General features: G+C 47.1%; 1 long non-coding RNA gene across 3 annotated transcripts in view; it reads left to right on the forward strand.

The window, feature by feature from the left end:
• The window catches only part of LOC147007164 (uncharacterized), a 32158-nt gene extending 18993 nt beyond the window's left edge, over positions 1–13165 (forward strand). For 2 of the 3 annotated variants that reach the window (XR_015054359.1, XR_015054361.1), the window contains exon 3: positions 12805–13164. This is a non-coding gene — a long non-coding RNA (uncharacterized LOC147007164). Of the gene's footprint in view, positions 1–12804 lie in introns of all 3 variants that reach the window. The other variant, XR_015054360.1, reaches the window with a different exon arrangement.
• The last annotated feature ends 391 nt before the right edge of the window (positions 13166–13556 follow it).

The following is a 13556-nucleotide window of genomic DNA, read 5'->3' on the forward strand; positions in this document are numbered from 1 at the left end:
TGCTTCCTTCCTTATCATGGACGTGCTGCTTCCTTCCTAATCATGGTACGTGCTGCTTCCTAATCATGGTACGTGCTTCTTCCTTCCTAATAATGGTACGTGCTGCTTCCTAACCTTCCTAATCATGGTACGTGCTGCTTCCTTCCTAATAATGGTACGTGCTGCTTCCTTCCTAATCATGGTACGTGCTGCTTCCTTCCTAATCATGGTACGTGCTGCTTCCTTCCTAATCATGGTACGTGCTGCTTCCTTCCTAATCATGGAATGTGCTGCTTCCTTCCTAATCATGGTACTTGCTGCTTCCTAATCATGGTACGTGCTGCTTCCTTCCTAATAATGGTACGTGCTGCTTCATAACCTTCCTAATCATGGTACGTGCTGCTTCCTTCCTAATAATGGTACGTGCTGCTTCCTTCCTAATAATGGTACGTGCTGCTTCCTTCCGAATCATGGTACGTGCTGCTTCCTTCCTAATCATGGTACGTGCTGCTTCCTTCCTAATCATGGTACGTGCTGCTTCCTTCCTAATCATGGTACGTGCTGCTTCCTTCCTAATCATGGTACGTGCTGCTTCCTTCCTAATCATGGTACGTGCTGCTTCCTTCCTAATCATGGTACGTGCTGCTTCCTTCCTAATCATCGTACGTGCTGCTTCCTTCCTAATCATGGTACGTGCTGCTTCCTTCCTAATCATGGTACGTGCTGCTTCCTTCCTAATCATGGTACGTGCTGCTTCCTAATCATGGTACGTGCTGCTTCCTTCCTAATCATGGTACGTGCTGCTTCCTTCCTAATCATGGTACGTGCTGCTTCCTTCCTAATCATGGTACGTGCTGCTTCCTTCCTAATCATGGTACGTGCTGCTTCCTTCCTAATCATGGTACGTGCTGCTTCCTAATCATGGTACGTGCTGCTTCCTTCCTAATCATGGTACTTGCTGCTTCCTAATCATGGTACGTGCTGCTTCCTTCCTAATAATGGTACGTGCTGCTTCATAACCTTCCTAATCATGGTACGTGCTGCTTCCTTCCTAATAATGGTACGTGCTGCTTCCTTCCTAATAATGGTACGTGCTGCTTCCTTCCGAATCATGGTACGTGCTGCTTCCTTCCTAATCATGGTACGTGCTGCTTCCTTCCTAATCATGGTACGTGCTGCTTCCTTCCTAATCATGGTACGTGCTGCTTCCTTCCTAATCATGGTACGTGCTGCTTCCTTCCTAATCATGGTACGTGCTGCTTCCTTCCTAATCATGGTACGTGCTGCTTCCTTCCTAATCATGGTACGTGCTGCTTCCTTCCTAATCATGGTACGTGCTGCTTCCTTCCTCATCATGGAACGTGCTGCTTCCTTCCTAATCATGGTACGTGCTGCTTCCTTCCTAATAATGGTACGTGCTGCATCCTTCCTAATCATGGTACGTGCTGCTTCCTTCCTAATCATGGTACGTGCTGCTTCCTTCCTAATCATGGTACGTGCTGCTTCCTTCCTAATCATGGTACGTGCTGCTTCCTAATCATGGTACGTGCTGCTTCCTTCCTAATAAAGGTACGTGCTGCTTCCTTCCTAATAATGGTACGTGCTGCTTCCTTCCTAATCATGGTATGTGCTGCTTCCTTCCTAATCATGGTACGTGCTGCTTCCTTCCTAATCATGGTACGTGCTGCTTCCTTCCTAATCATGGTACGTGCTGCTTCCTTCCTAATCATGGTACGTGCTGCTTCCTTCCTAATCATGGTACGTGCTGCTTCCTAATCATGGTACGTGCTGCTTCCTTCCTAATAATGGTACGTGCTGCTTCCTTCCTAATAATGGTACGTGCTGCTTCCTTCCTAATCATGGTATGTGCTGCTTCCTTCCTAATCATGGTACGTGCTGCTTCCTTCCTAATCATGGTACGTGCTGCTTCCTTCCTAATCATGGTACGTGCTGCTTCCTAATCATGGTACGTGCTGCTTCCTTCCTAATCATGGTACGTGCTGCATCCTTCCTAATCATGGTACGTGCTGCTTCCTTCCTCATCATGGTACGTGCTGCTTCCTTCCTAATCATGGTACGTGCTGCATCCTTCCTAATCATGATACGTGCTGCTTCCTTCCTCATCATGGTACGTGCTGCTTCCTTCCTAATAATGGTACGTGCTGCATCCTTCCTAATCATGGTACGTGCTGCTTCCTTCCTAATCATGGTACGTGCTGCATCCTTCCTAATCATGATACGTGCTGCATCCTTCCTAATCATGGTACGTGCTGCATCCTTCCTAATCATGATACGTGCTGCTTCCTTCCTCATCATGGTACGTGCTGCATCCTTCCTAATCATGATACGTGCTGCTTCCTTCCTAATCATGGTACGTGCTGCTTCCTTCCTCATCATGGTACGTGCTGCTTCCTTCCTAATCATGGTACGTGCTGCTTCCTTCCTAATCATGGTACGTGCTGCTTCCTTCCTAATCATGGTACGTGCTGCTTCCTTCCTAATCATGGTACGTGCTGCTTCCTTCCTAATCATGGTACGTGCTGCTTCCTTCCTAATCATGGTACGTGCTGCTTCCTAATCATGGTACGTGCTGCTTCCTTCCTAATCATGGTACTTGCTGCTTCCTAATCATGGTACGTGCTGCTTCCTTCCTAATAATGGTACGTGCTGCTTCATAACCTTCCTAATCATGGTACGTGCTGCTTCCTTCCTAATAATGGTACGTGCTGCTTCCTTCCTGATAATGGTACGTGCTGCTTCCTTCCGAATCATGGTACGTGCTGCTTCCTTCCTAATCATGGTACGTGCTGCTTCCTTCCTAATCATGGTACGTGCTGCTTCCTTCCTAATAATGGTACGTGCTGCTTCCTTCCTAATCATGGTACGTGCTGCTTCCTTCCTAATCATGGTACGTGCTGCTTCCTTCCTAATCATGGTACGTGCTGCTTCCTTCCTAATCATGGTACGTGCTGCTTCCTTCCTAATCATGGTACGTGCTGCTTCCTTCCTAATCATGGTACGTGCTGCTTCCTAATCATGGTACGTGCTGCTTCCTTCCTAATCATGGTACTTGCTGCTTCCTAATCATGGTACGTGCTGCTTCCTTCCTAATCATGGTACGTGCTGCTTCATAATCATGGTACGTGCTGCTTCCTTCCTAATCATGGTACGTGCTGCTTCCTTCCTAATCATGATACGTGCTGCTTCCTTCCTAATCATGGTACGTGCTGCTTCCTTCCTAATCATGGTACGTGCTGCTTCCTTCATAATCATGGTATATGCTGCTTCCTTCATAATCATGGTACGTGCTGCTTCCTAATCATGGTACGTGCTGCTTCCTTCCTAATAATGGTACGTGCTGCTTCCTAATCATGGTACGTGCTGCTTCCTTTCTAATAATGGTATGTGCTGCTTCCTTACCTTCCTAATCATGGTACGTGCTGCTTCCTTCCTAATAATGGTACGTGCTGCTTCCTTCCTAATCATGGTACATGCTGCTTCCTAATCATGGTACGTGCTGCTTCCTTCCTAATCATGGTACGTGCTGCTTCCTTCCTAATCATGGTATGTGCTGCTTCCTTCCTAATCATGGTACGTGCTGCTTCCTAATCATGGTACGTGCTGCTTCCTTCCTAATCATGGTACGTGCTGCTTCCTAATCATGGTACGTGCTGCTTCCTTCCTAATCATGGTACGTGCTGCTTCCTTCCTAATCATGGTACGTGCTGCTTCCTAATCATGGTACGTGCTGCTTCCTTCCTAATCATGGTATGTGCTGCTTCCTTCCTAATCATGGTACGTGCTGCTTCCTTCCTAATAATGGTACGTGCTGCTTCCTTCCTAATCATGGTACGTGCTGCTTCCTTCCTAATCATGGTACGTGCTGCTTCCTTCCTAATCATGGTACGTGCTGCTTCCTTCCTAATCATGGTACGTGCTGCTTCCTTCCTAATCATGGTACGTGCTGCTTCCTTCCTAATCATGGTATGTGCTGCTTCCTTCCTAATCATGGTACGTGCTGCTTCCTAATCATGGTACGTGCTGCTTCCTTCCTAATAATGGTACGTGCTGCTTCATAACCTTCCTAATCATGGTACGTGCTGCTTCCTTCCTAATAATGGTACGTGCTGCTTCCTTCCTAATAATGGTACGTGCTGCTTCCTTCCTAATCATGGTATGTGCTGCTTCCTTCCTAATCGTGGTACGTGCTGCTTCCTTCCTAATCATGGTACGTGCTGCTTCCTTCCTAATCATGGTACGTGCTGCTTCCTTCCTAATCATGGTACGTGCTGCTTCCTTCCTAATCATGGTACGTGCTGCTTCCTTCCTAATCATGGTACGTGCTGCTTCCTTCCTCATCATTGTACGTGCTGCTTCCTAATCATGGTACGTGCTGCTTCCTTCCTAATAATGGTACGTGCTGCTTCCTAATAATGGTACGTGCTGCTTCCTTCCTAATCATGGTATGTGCTGCTTCCTTCCTAATCATGGTACGTGCTGCTTCCTTCCTAATCATGGTACGTGCTGCTTCCTTCCTAATCATGGTACGTGCTGCTTCCTAATCATGGTACGTGCTGCTTCCTTCCTAATAATGGTACGTGCTGCTTCCTTCCTAATAATGGTACGTGCTGCTTCCTTCCTAATCATGGTACGTGCTGCTTCCTTCCTAATCATGGTACGTGCTGCTTCCTAATCATGGTACGTGCTGCTTCCTTCCTAATAATGGTACGTGCTGCTTCCTTCCTAATAATGGTACGTGCTGCTTCCTTCCTAATCATGGTATGTGCTGCTTCCTTCCTAATCATGGTACGTGCTGCTTCCTTCCTAATCATGGTACGTGCTGCTTCCTTCCTAATCATGGTACGTGCTGCTTCCTAATCATGGTACGTGCTGCTTCCTTCCTAATAATGGTACGTGCTGCTTCCTTCCTAATAATGGTACGTGCTGCTTCCTTCCTAATCATGGTATGTGCTGCTTCCTTCCTAATAATGGTACGTGCTGCTTCCTTCCTAATCATGGTACGTGCTGCTTCCTTCCTAATCATGGTACGTGCTGCTTCCTTCCTAATCATGGTACGTGCTGCTTCCTTCCTAATCATGGTACGTGCTGCTTCCTTCCTTATCATGGACGTGCTGCTTCCTTCCTAATCATGGTACGTGCTGCTTCCTAATCATGGTACGTGCTTCTTCCTTCCTAATAATGGTACGTGCTGCTTCCTAACCTTCCTAATCATGGTACGTGCTGCTTCCTTCCTAATAATGGTACGTGCTGCTTCCTTCCTAATCATGGTACGTGCTGCTTCCTTCCTAATCATGGTACGTGCTGCTTCCTTCCTAATCATGGTACGTGCTGCTTCCTTCCTAATCATGGAATGTGCTGCTTCCTTCCTAATCATGGTACTTGCTGCTTCCTAATCATGGTACGTGCTGCTTCCTTCCTAATAATGGTACGTGCTGCTTCATAACCTTCCTAATCATGGTACGTGCTGCTTCCTTCCTAATAATGGTACGTGCTGCTTCCTTCCTAATAATGGTACGTGCTGCTTCCTTCCGAATCATGGTACGTGCTGCTTCCTTCCTAATCATGGTACGTGCTGCTTCCTTCCTAATCATGGTACGTGCTGCTTCCTTCCTAATCATGGTACGTGCTGCTTCCTTCCTAATCATGGTACGTGCTGCTTCCTTCCTAATCATGGTACGTGCTGCTTCCTTCCTAATCATGGTACGTGCTGCTTCCTTCCTAATCATCGTACGTGCTGCTTCCTTCCTAATCATGGTACGTGCTGCTTCCTTCCTAATCATGGTACGTGCTGCTTCCTTCCTAATCATGGTACGTGCTGCTTCCTAATCATGGTACGTGCTGCTTCCTTCCTAATCATGGTACGTGCTGCTTCCTTCCTAATCATGGTACGTGCTGCTTCCTTCCTAATCATGGTACGTGCTGCTTCCTTCCTAATCATGGTACGTGCTGCTTCCTTCCTAATCATGGTACGTGCTGCTTCCTAATCATGGTACGTGCTGCTTCCTTCCTAATCATGGTACTTGCTGCTTCCTAATCATGGTACGTGCTGCTTCCTTCCTAATAATGGTACGTGCTGCTTCATAACCTTCCTAATCATGGTACGTGCTGCTTCCTTCCTAATAATGGTACGTGCTGCTTCCTTCCTAATAATGGTACGTGCTGCTTCCTTCCGAATCATGGTACGTGCTGCTTCCTTCCTAATCATGGTACGTGCTGCTTCCTTCCTAATCATGGTACGTGCTGCTTCCTTCCTAATCATGGTACGTGCTGCTTCCTTCCTAATCATGGTACGTGCTGCTTCCTTCCTAATCATGGTACGTGCTGCTTCCTTCCTAATCATGGTACGTGCTGCTTCCTTCCTAATCATGGTACGTGCTGCTTCCTTCCTAATCATGGTACGTGCTGCTTCCTTCCTAATCATGGTACGTGCTGCTTCCTAATCATGGTACGTGCTGCTTCCTTCCTAATAAAGGTACGTGCTGCTTCCTTCCTAATAATGGTACGTGCTGCTTCCTTCCTAATCATGGTATGTGCTGCTTCCTTCCTAATCATGGTACGTGCTGCTTCCTTCCTAATCATGGTACGTGCTGCTTCCTTCCTAATCATGGTACGTGCTGCTTCCTTCCTAATCATGGTACGTGCTGCTTCCTTCCTAATCATGGTACGTGCTGCTTCCTAATCATGGTACGTGCTGCTTCCTTCCTAATAATGGTACGTGCTGCTTCCTTCCTAATCATGGTACGTGCTGCTTCCTAATCATGGTACGTGCTGCTTCCTTCCTAATCATGGTACGTGCTGCTTCCTTCCTAATCATGGTACGTGCTGCTTCCTAATCATGGTACGTGCTGCTTCCTTCCTAATCATGGTATGTGCTGCTTCCTTCCTAATCATGGTACGTGCTGCTTCCTTCCTAATAATGGTACGTGCTGCTTCCTTCCTAATCATGGTACGTGCTGCTTCCTTCCTAATCATGGTACGTGCTGCTTCCTTCCTAATCATGGTACGTGCTGCTTCCTTCCTAATCATGGTACGTGCTGCTTCCTTCCTAATCATGGTACGTGCTGCTTCCTTCCTAATCATGGTATGTGCTGCTTCCTTCCTAATCATGGTACGTGCTGCTTCCTAATCATGGTACGTGCTGCTTCCTTCCTAATAATGGTACGTGCTGCTTCATAACCTTCCTAATCATGGTACGTGCTGCTTCCTTCCTAATAATGGTACGTGCTGCTTCCTTCCTAATAATGGTACGTGCTGCTTCCTTCCTAATCATGGTATGTGCTGCTTCCTTCCTAATCGTGGTACGTGCTGCTTCCTTCCTAATCATGGTACGTGCTGCTTCCTTCCTAATCATGGTACGTGCTGCTTCCTTCCTAATCATGGTACGTGCTGCTTCCTTCCTAATCATGGTACGTGCTGCTTCCTTCCTAATCATGGTACGTGCTGCTTCCTTCCTAATCATTGTACGTGCTGCTTCCTAATCATGGTACGTGCTGCTTCCTTCCTAATAATGGTACGTGCTGCTTCCTTCCTAATAATGGTACGTGCTGCTTCCTTCCTAATCATGGTATGTGCTGCTTCCTTCCTAATCATGGTACGTGCTGCTTCCTTCCTAATCATAGTACGTGCTGCTTCCTTCCTAATCATGGTACGTGCTGCTTCCTAATCATGGTACGTGCTGCTTCCTTCCTAATAATGGTACGTGCTGCTTCCTTCCTAATAATGGTACGTGCTGCTTCCTTCCTAATCATGGTACGTGCTGCTTCCTTCCTAATCATGGTACGTGCTGCTTCCTAATCATGGTACGTGCTGCTTCCTTCCTAATAATGGTACGTGCTGCTTCCTTCCTAATAATGGTACGTGCTGCTTCCTTCCTAATCATGGTATGTGCTGCTTCCTTCCTAATCATGGTACGTGCTGCTTCCTTCCTAATCATGGTACGTGCTGCTTCCTTCCTAATCATGGTACGTGCTGCTTCCTAATCATGGTACGTGCTGCTTCCTTCCTAATAATGGTACGTGCTGCTTCCTTCCTAATAATGGTACGTGCTGCTTCCTTCCTAATCATGGTATGTGCTGCTTCCTTCCTAATAATGGTACGTGCTGCTTCCTTCCTAATCATGGTACGTGCTGCTTCCTTCCTAATCATGGTACGTGCTGCTTCCTTCCTAATCATGGTACGTGCTGCTTCCTTCCTAATCATGGTACGTGCTGCTTCCTTCCTTATCATGGACGTGCTGCTTCCTTCCTAATCATGGTACGTGCTGCTTCCTAATCATGGAACGTGCTTCTTCCTTCCTAATAATGGTACGTGCTGCTTCCTAACCTTCCTAATCATGGTACGTGCTGCTTCCTTCCTAATAATGGTACGTGCTGCTTCCTTCCTAATCATGGTACGTGCTGCTTCCTTCCTAATCATGGTACGTGCTGCTTCCTTCCTAATCATGGTACGTGCTGCTTCCTTCCTAATCATGGAATGTGCTGCTTCCTTCCTAATCATGGTACTTGCTGCTTCCTAATTATGGTACGTGCTGCTTCCTTCCTAATAATGGTACGTGCTGCTTCATAACCTTCCTAATCATGGTACGTGCTGCTTCCTTCCTAATAATGGTACGTGCTGCTTCCTTCCTAATAATGGTACGTGCTGCTTCCTTCCGAATCATGGTACGTGCTGCTTCCTTCCTAATCATGGTACGTGCTGCTTCCTTCCTAATCATGGTACGTGCTGCTTCCTTCCTAATCATGGTACGTGCTGCTTCCTTCCTAATCATGGTACGTGCTGCTTCCTTCCTAATCATGGTACGTGCTGCTTCCTTCCTAATCATGGTACGTGCTGCTTCCTTCCTAATCATCGTACGTGCTGCTTCCTTCCTAATCATGGTACGTGCTGCTTCCTTCCTAATCATGGTACGTGCTGCTTCCTTCCTAATCATGGTACGTGCTGCTTCCTAATCATGGTACGTGCTGCTTCCTTCCTAATCATGGTACGTGCTGCTTCCTTCCTAATCATGGTACGTGCTGCTTCCTTCCTAATCATGGTACGTGCTGCTTCCTTCCTAATCATGGTACGTGCTGCTTCCTTCCTAATCATGGTACGTGCTGCTTCCTAATCATGGTACGTGCTGCTTCCTTCCTAATCATGGTACTTGCTGCTTCCTAATCATGGTACGTGCTGCTTCCTTCCTAATAATGGTACGTGCTGCTTCATAACCTTCCTAATCATGGTACGTGCTGCTTCCTTCCTAATAATGGTACGTGCTGCTTCCTTCCTAATAATGGTACGTGCTGCTTCCTTCCGAATCATGGTACGTGCTGCTTCCTTCCTAATCATGGTACGTGCTGCTTCCTTCCTAATCATGGTACGTGCTGCTTCCTTCCTAATCATGGTACGTGCTGCTTCCTTCCTAATCATGGTACGTGCTGCTTCCTTCCTAATCATGGTACGTGCTGCTTCCTTCCTAATCATGGTACGTGCTGCTTCCTTCCTAATCATGGTACGTGCTGCTTCCTTCCTAATCATGGTACGTGCTGCTTCCTTCCTAATCATGGTACGTGCTGCTTCCTAATCATGGTACGTGCTGCTTCCTTCCTAATAAAGGTACGTGCTGCTTCCTTCCTAATAATGGTACGTGCTGCTTCCTTCCTAATCATGGTATGTGCTGCTTCCTTCCTAATCATGGTACGTGCTGCTTCCTTCCTAATCATGGTACGTGCTGCTTCCTTCCTAATCATGGTACGTGCTGCTTCCTTCCTAATCATGGTACGTGCTGCTTCCTTCCTAATCATGGTACGTGCTGCTTCCTAATCATGGTACGTGCTGCTTCCTTCCTAATAATGGTACGTGCTGCTTCCTTCCTAATAATGGTACGTGCTGCTTCCTTCCTAATCATGGTATGTGCTGCTTCCTTCCTAATCATGGTACGTGCTGCTTCCTTCCTAATCATGGTACGTGCTGCTTCCTTCCTAATCATGGTACGTGCTGCTTCCTAATCATGGTACGTGCTGCTTCCTTCCTAATCATGGTACGTGCTGCATCCTTCCTAATCATGGTACGTGCTGCTTCCTTCCTCATCATGGTACGTGCTGCTTCCTTCCTAATCATGGTACGTGCTGCATCCTTCCTAATCATGATACGTGCTGCTTCCTTCCTCATCATGGTACGTGCTGCTTCCTTCCTAATAATGGTACGTGCTGCATCCTTCCTAATCATGGTACGTGCTGCTTCCTTCCTAATCATGGTACGTGCTGCATCCTTCCTAATCATGATACGTGCTGCATCCTTCCTAATCATGGTACGTGCTGCATCCTTCCTAATCATGATACGTGCTGCTTCCTTCCTCATCATGGTACGTGCTGCATCCTTCCTAATCATGATACGTGCTGCTTCCTTCCTAATCATGGTACGTGCTGCTTCCTTCCTCATCATGGTACGTGCTGCTTCCTTCCTAATCATGGTACGTGCTGCTTCCTTCCTAATCATGGTACGTGCTGCTTCCTTCCTAATCATGGTACGTGCTGCTTCCTTCCTAATCATGGTACGTGCTGCTTCCTTCCTAATCATGGTACGTGCTGCTTCCTTCCTAATCATGGTACGTGCTGCTTCCTAATCATGGTACGTGCTGCTTCCTTCCTAATCATGGTACTTGCTGCTTCCTAATCATGGTACGTGCTGCTTCCTTCCTAATAATGGTACGTGCTGCTTCATAACCTTCCTAATCATGGTACGTGCTGCTTCCTTCCTAATAATGGTACGTGCTGCTTCCTTCCTGATAATGGTACGTGCTGCTTCCTTCCGAATCATGGTACGTGCTGCTTCCTTCCTAATCATGGTACGTGCTGCTTCCTTCCTAATCATGGTACGTGCTGCTTCCTTCCTAATAATGGTACGTGCTGCTTCCTTCCTAATCATGGTACGTGCTGCTTCCTTCCTAATCATGGTACGTGCTGCTTCCTTCCTAATCATGGTACGTGCTGCTTCCTTCCTAATCATGGTACGTGCTGCTTCCTTCCTAATCATGGTACGTGCTGCTTCCTTCCTAATCATGGTACGTGCTGCTTCCTAATCATGGTACGTGCTGCTTCCTTCCTAATCATGGTACTTGCTGCTTCCTAATCATGGTACGTGCTGCTTCCTTCCTAATAATGGTACGTGCTGCTTCATAACCTTCCTAATCATGGTACGTGCTGCTTCCTTCCTAATAATGGTACGTGCTGCTTCCTTCCTAATAATGGTACGTGCTGCTTCCTTCCGAATCATGGTACGTGCTGCTTCCTTCCTAATCATGGTACGTGCTGCTTCCTTCCTAATCATGGTACGTGCTGCTTCCTTCCTAATAATGGTACGTGCTGCTTCCTTCCTAATCATGGTACGTGCTGCTTCCTTCCTAATCATGGTACGTGCTGCTTCCTTCCTAATCATGGTACGTGCTGCTTCCTTCCTAATCATGGTACGTGCTGCTTCCTTCCTTATCATGGACGTGCTGCTTCCTTCCTAATCATGGTACGTGCTGCTTCCTAATCATGGTACGTGCTTCTTCCTTCCTAATAATGGTACGTGCTGCTTCCTAACCTTCCTAATCATGGTACGTGCTGCTTCCTTCCTAATAATGGTACGTGCTGCTTCCTTCCTAATCATGGTACGTGCTGCTTCCTTCCTAATCATGGTACGTGCTGCTTCCTTCCTAATCATGGTACGTGCTGCTTCCTTCCTAATCATGGAATGTGCTGCTTCCTTCCTAATCATGGTACTTGCTGCTTCCTAATCATGGTACGTGCTGTTTCCTTCCTAATAATGGTACGTGCTGCTTCATAACCTTCCTAATCATGGTATGTGCTGCTTCCTTCCTAATAATGGTACGTGCTGCTTCCTTCCTAATAATGGTACGTGCTGCTTCCTTCCGAATCATGGTACGTGCTGCTTCCTTCCTAATCATGGTACGTGCTGCTTCCTTCCTAATCATGGTACGTGCTGCTTCCTTCCTAATCATGGTACGTGCTGCTTCCTTCCTAATCATGGTACGTGCTGCTTCCTTCCTAATCATGGTACGTGCTGCTTCCTTCCTAATCATGGTACGTGCTGCTTCCTTCCTAATCATGGTACGTGCTGCTTCCTTCCTAATCATGGTACGTGCTGCTTCCTTCCTAATCATGGTACGTGCTGCTTCCTTCCTAATAATGGTACGTGCTCCTTCCTTCCTAATCATGATACGTGCTGCTTCCTTCCTAATCATGGTACGTGCTGCTTCCTTCCTAATAATGGTACGTAATGCTTCCTAATCATGGTACATGCTGCTTCCTTCCTAATAATGGTACATGCTGCTTCCTTCCTAATCATGGTATGTGCTGCTTCCTTCCTAATCATGGTACGTGCTGCTTCCTTCCTAATAATGGTACGTGCTGCTTCCTTCCTAATCATGGTACATGCTGCTTCCTTCCTCATAATGGTACGTGCTACTTCCTTGCTTGATACTCACCGTTTACTTGGAGGACAGAGTAGATTATGGACAAACAACCATGGCGAGGAGGGCATTCCAACTTCATTACTCCCCACGGAATGACGTCACTCCCCTCCCCTACTCCCCCACCTCCAGCTCTGACTGTGTTTGTTTGAAGTTGTGACAGGTGTTGTCTCATTTATCTGTGTACACGTCTGTGTGTGATTTGTGTGTTCAGCTCCACGACAAGCCTTAGGACAACGACCGTTTCGGTCCAATTTCAACTATTTCATCATATTATCGAATTGGCAAAATATCTCTTTGTTGATAACTCCACCCTCTGCCGTACCATCTGTGATCCCTCTGATCGGCAGGCCACAGCTTCCCTTTCATCCAAGCTTCTGGGTCTCACTATCTGCCATGATCTTTCCCGGGAAAGCCACATCTCCAACCTGGCTTCCAAATCCAATCGCCGACTGGGAATCCTCCGTCGTGCAAAGTCCTTCCTCGGTCCACCTGAGCTCCTGACGACATGCAAAGCTTTCATCTGAACCCTGATGGAGTACTGCTCTCCGCTCTGGGCTGGTGCTCCTGCCTCACACCTATCTCGGCTTCACGCTGTGGAAACCAAGGCATTTCGGATCAGTGGTATCTCTTGCGATGAAGCTAAGTCTTTGGGGCAGGTCGGTGGACTTTCTATCTTTTACCGTCTCCTCTCCGGCCTTGTTCCCCCTGCTCTGTCTGTGACGTCCCCCCCCCTCTATACTTCCGCAGAGCACTGAAGGTCCGCCAGCAACCCCCTTCTGGTGAAACTACCAAAGTCACAAATCACTGCTCACCTTCACTCTTTCATTCCTCTTTTTTCCCGCCTTTGGAATAAATTCCCACACTCTCTTCAATCCCACTCTTCCCTCCAGGTCTTCAAAACAACTGTTCACCACCATCTCATATCTTCCCCCATCCAAAACCATGATCTTTTCTACCCCCGTTAACCAACTCCAAACCCACCTCCTTCAAATTCCCTGTTTTCCTTCCTGAAAGTCCCTGTAATGTAAAGACCTGAAAGTCCCTGTCGTGTAAGGACCTGAAAGTCCCTGTCGCACCTTCTTTACACTGTAAAGATTTG

The sequence above is a fragment of the Eptatretus burgeri genome, unplaced genomic scaffold, assembly GCF_056783735.1.
Source record: "Eptatretus burgeri isolate ZD-2024b unplaced genomic scaffold, Ebu_testis_v1 Ebu_testis_scaffold_519, whole genome shotgun sequence".
Taxonomy (NCBI): Eukaryota; Metazoa; Chordata; class Myxini; order Myxiniformes; family Myxinidae; genus Eptatretus; species Eptatretus burgeri.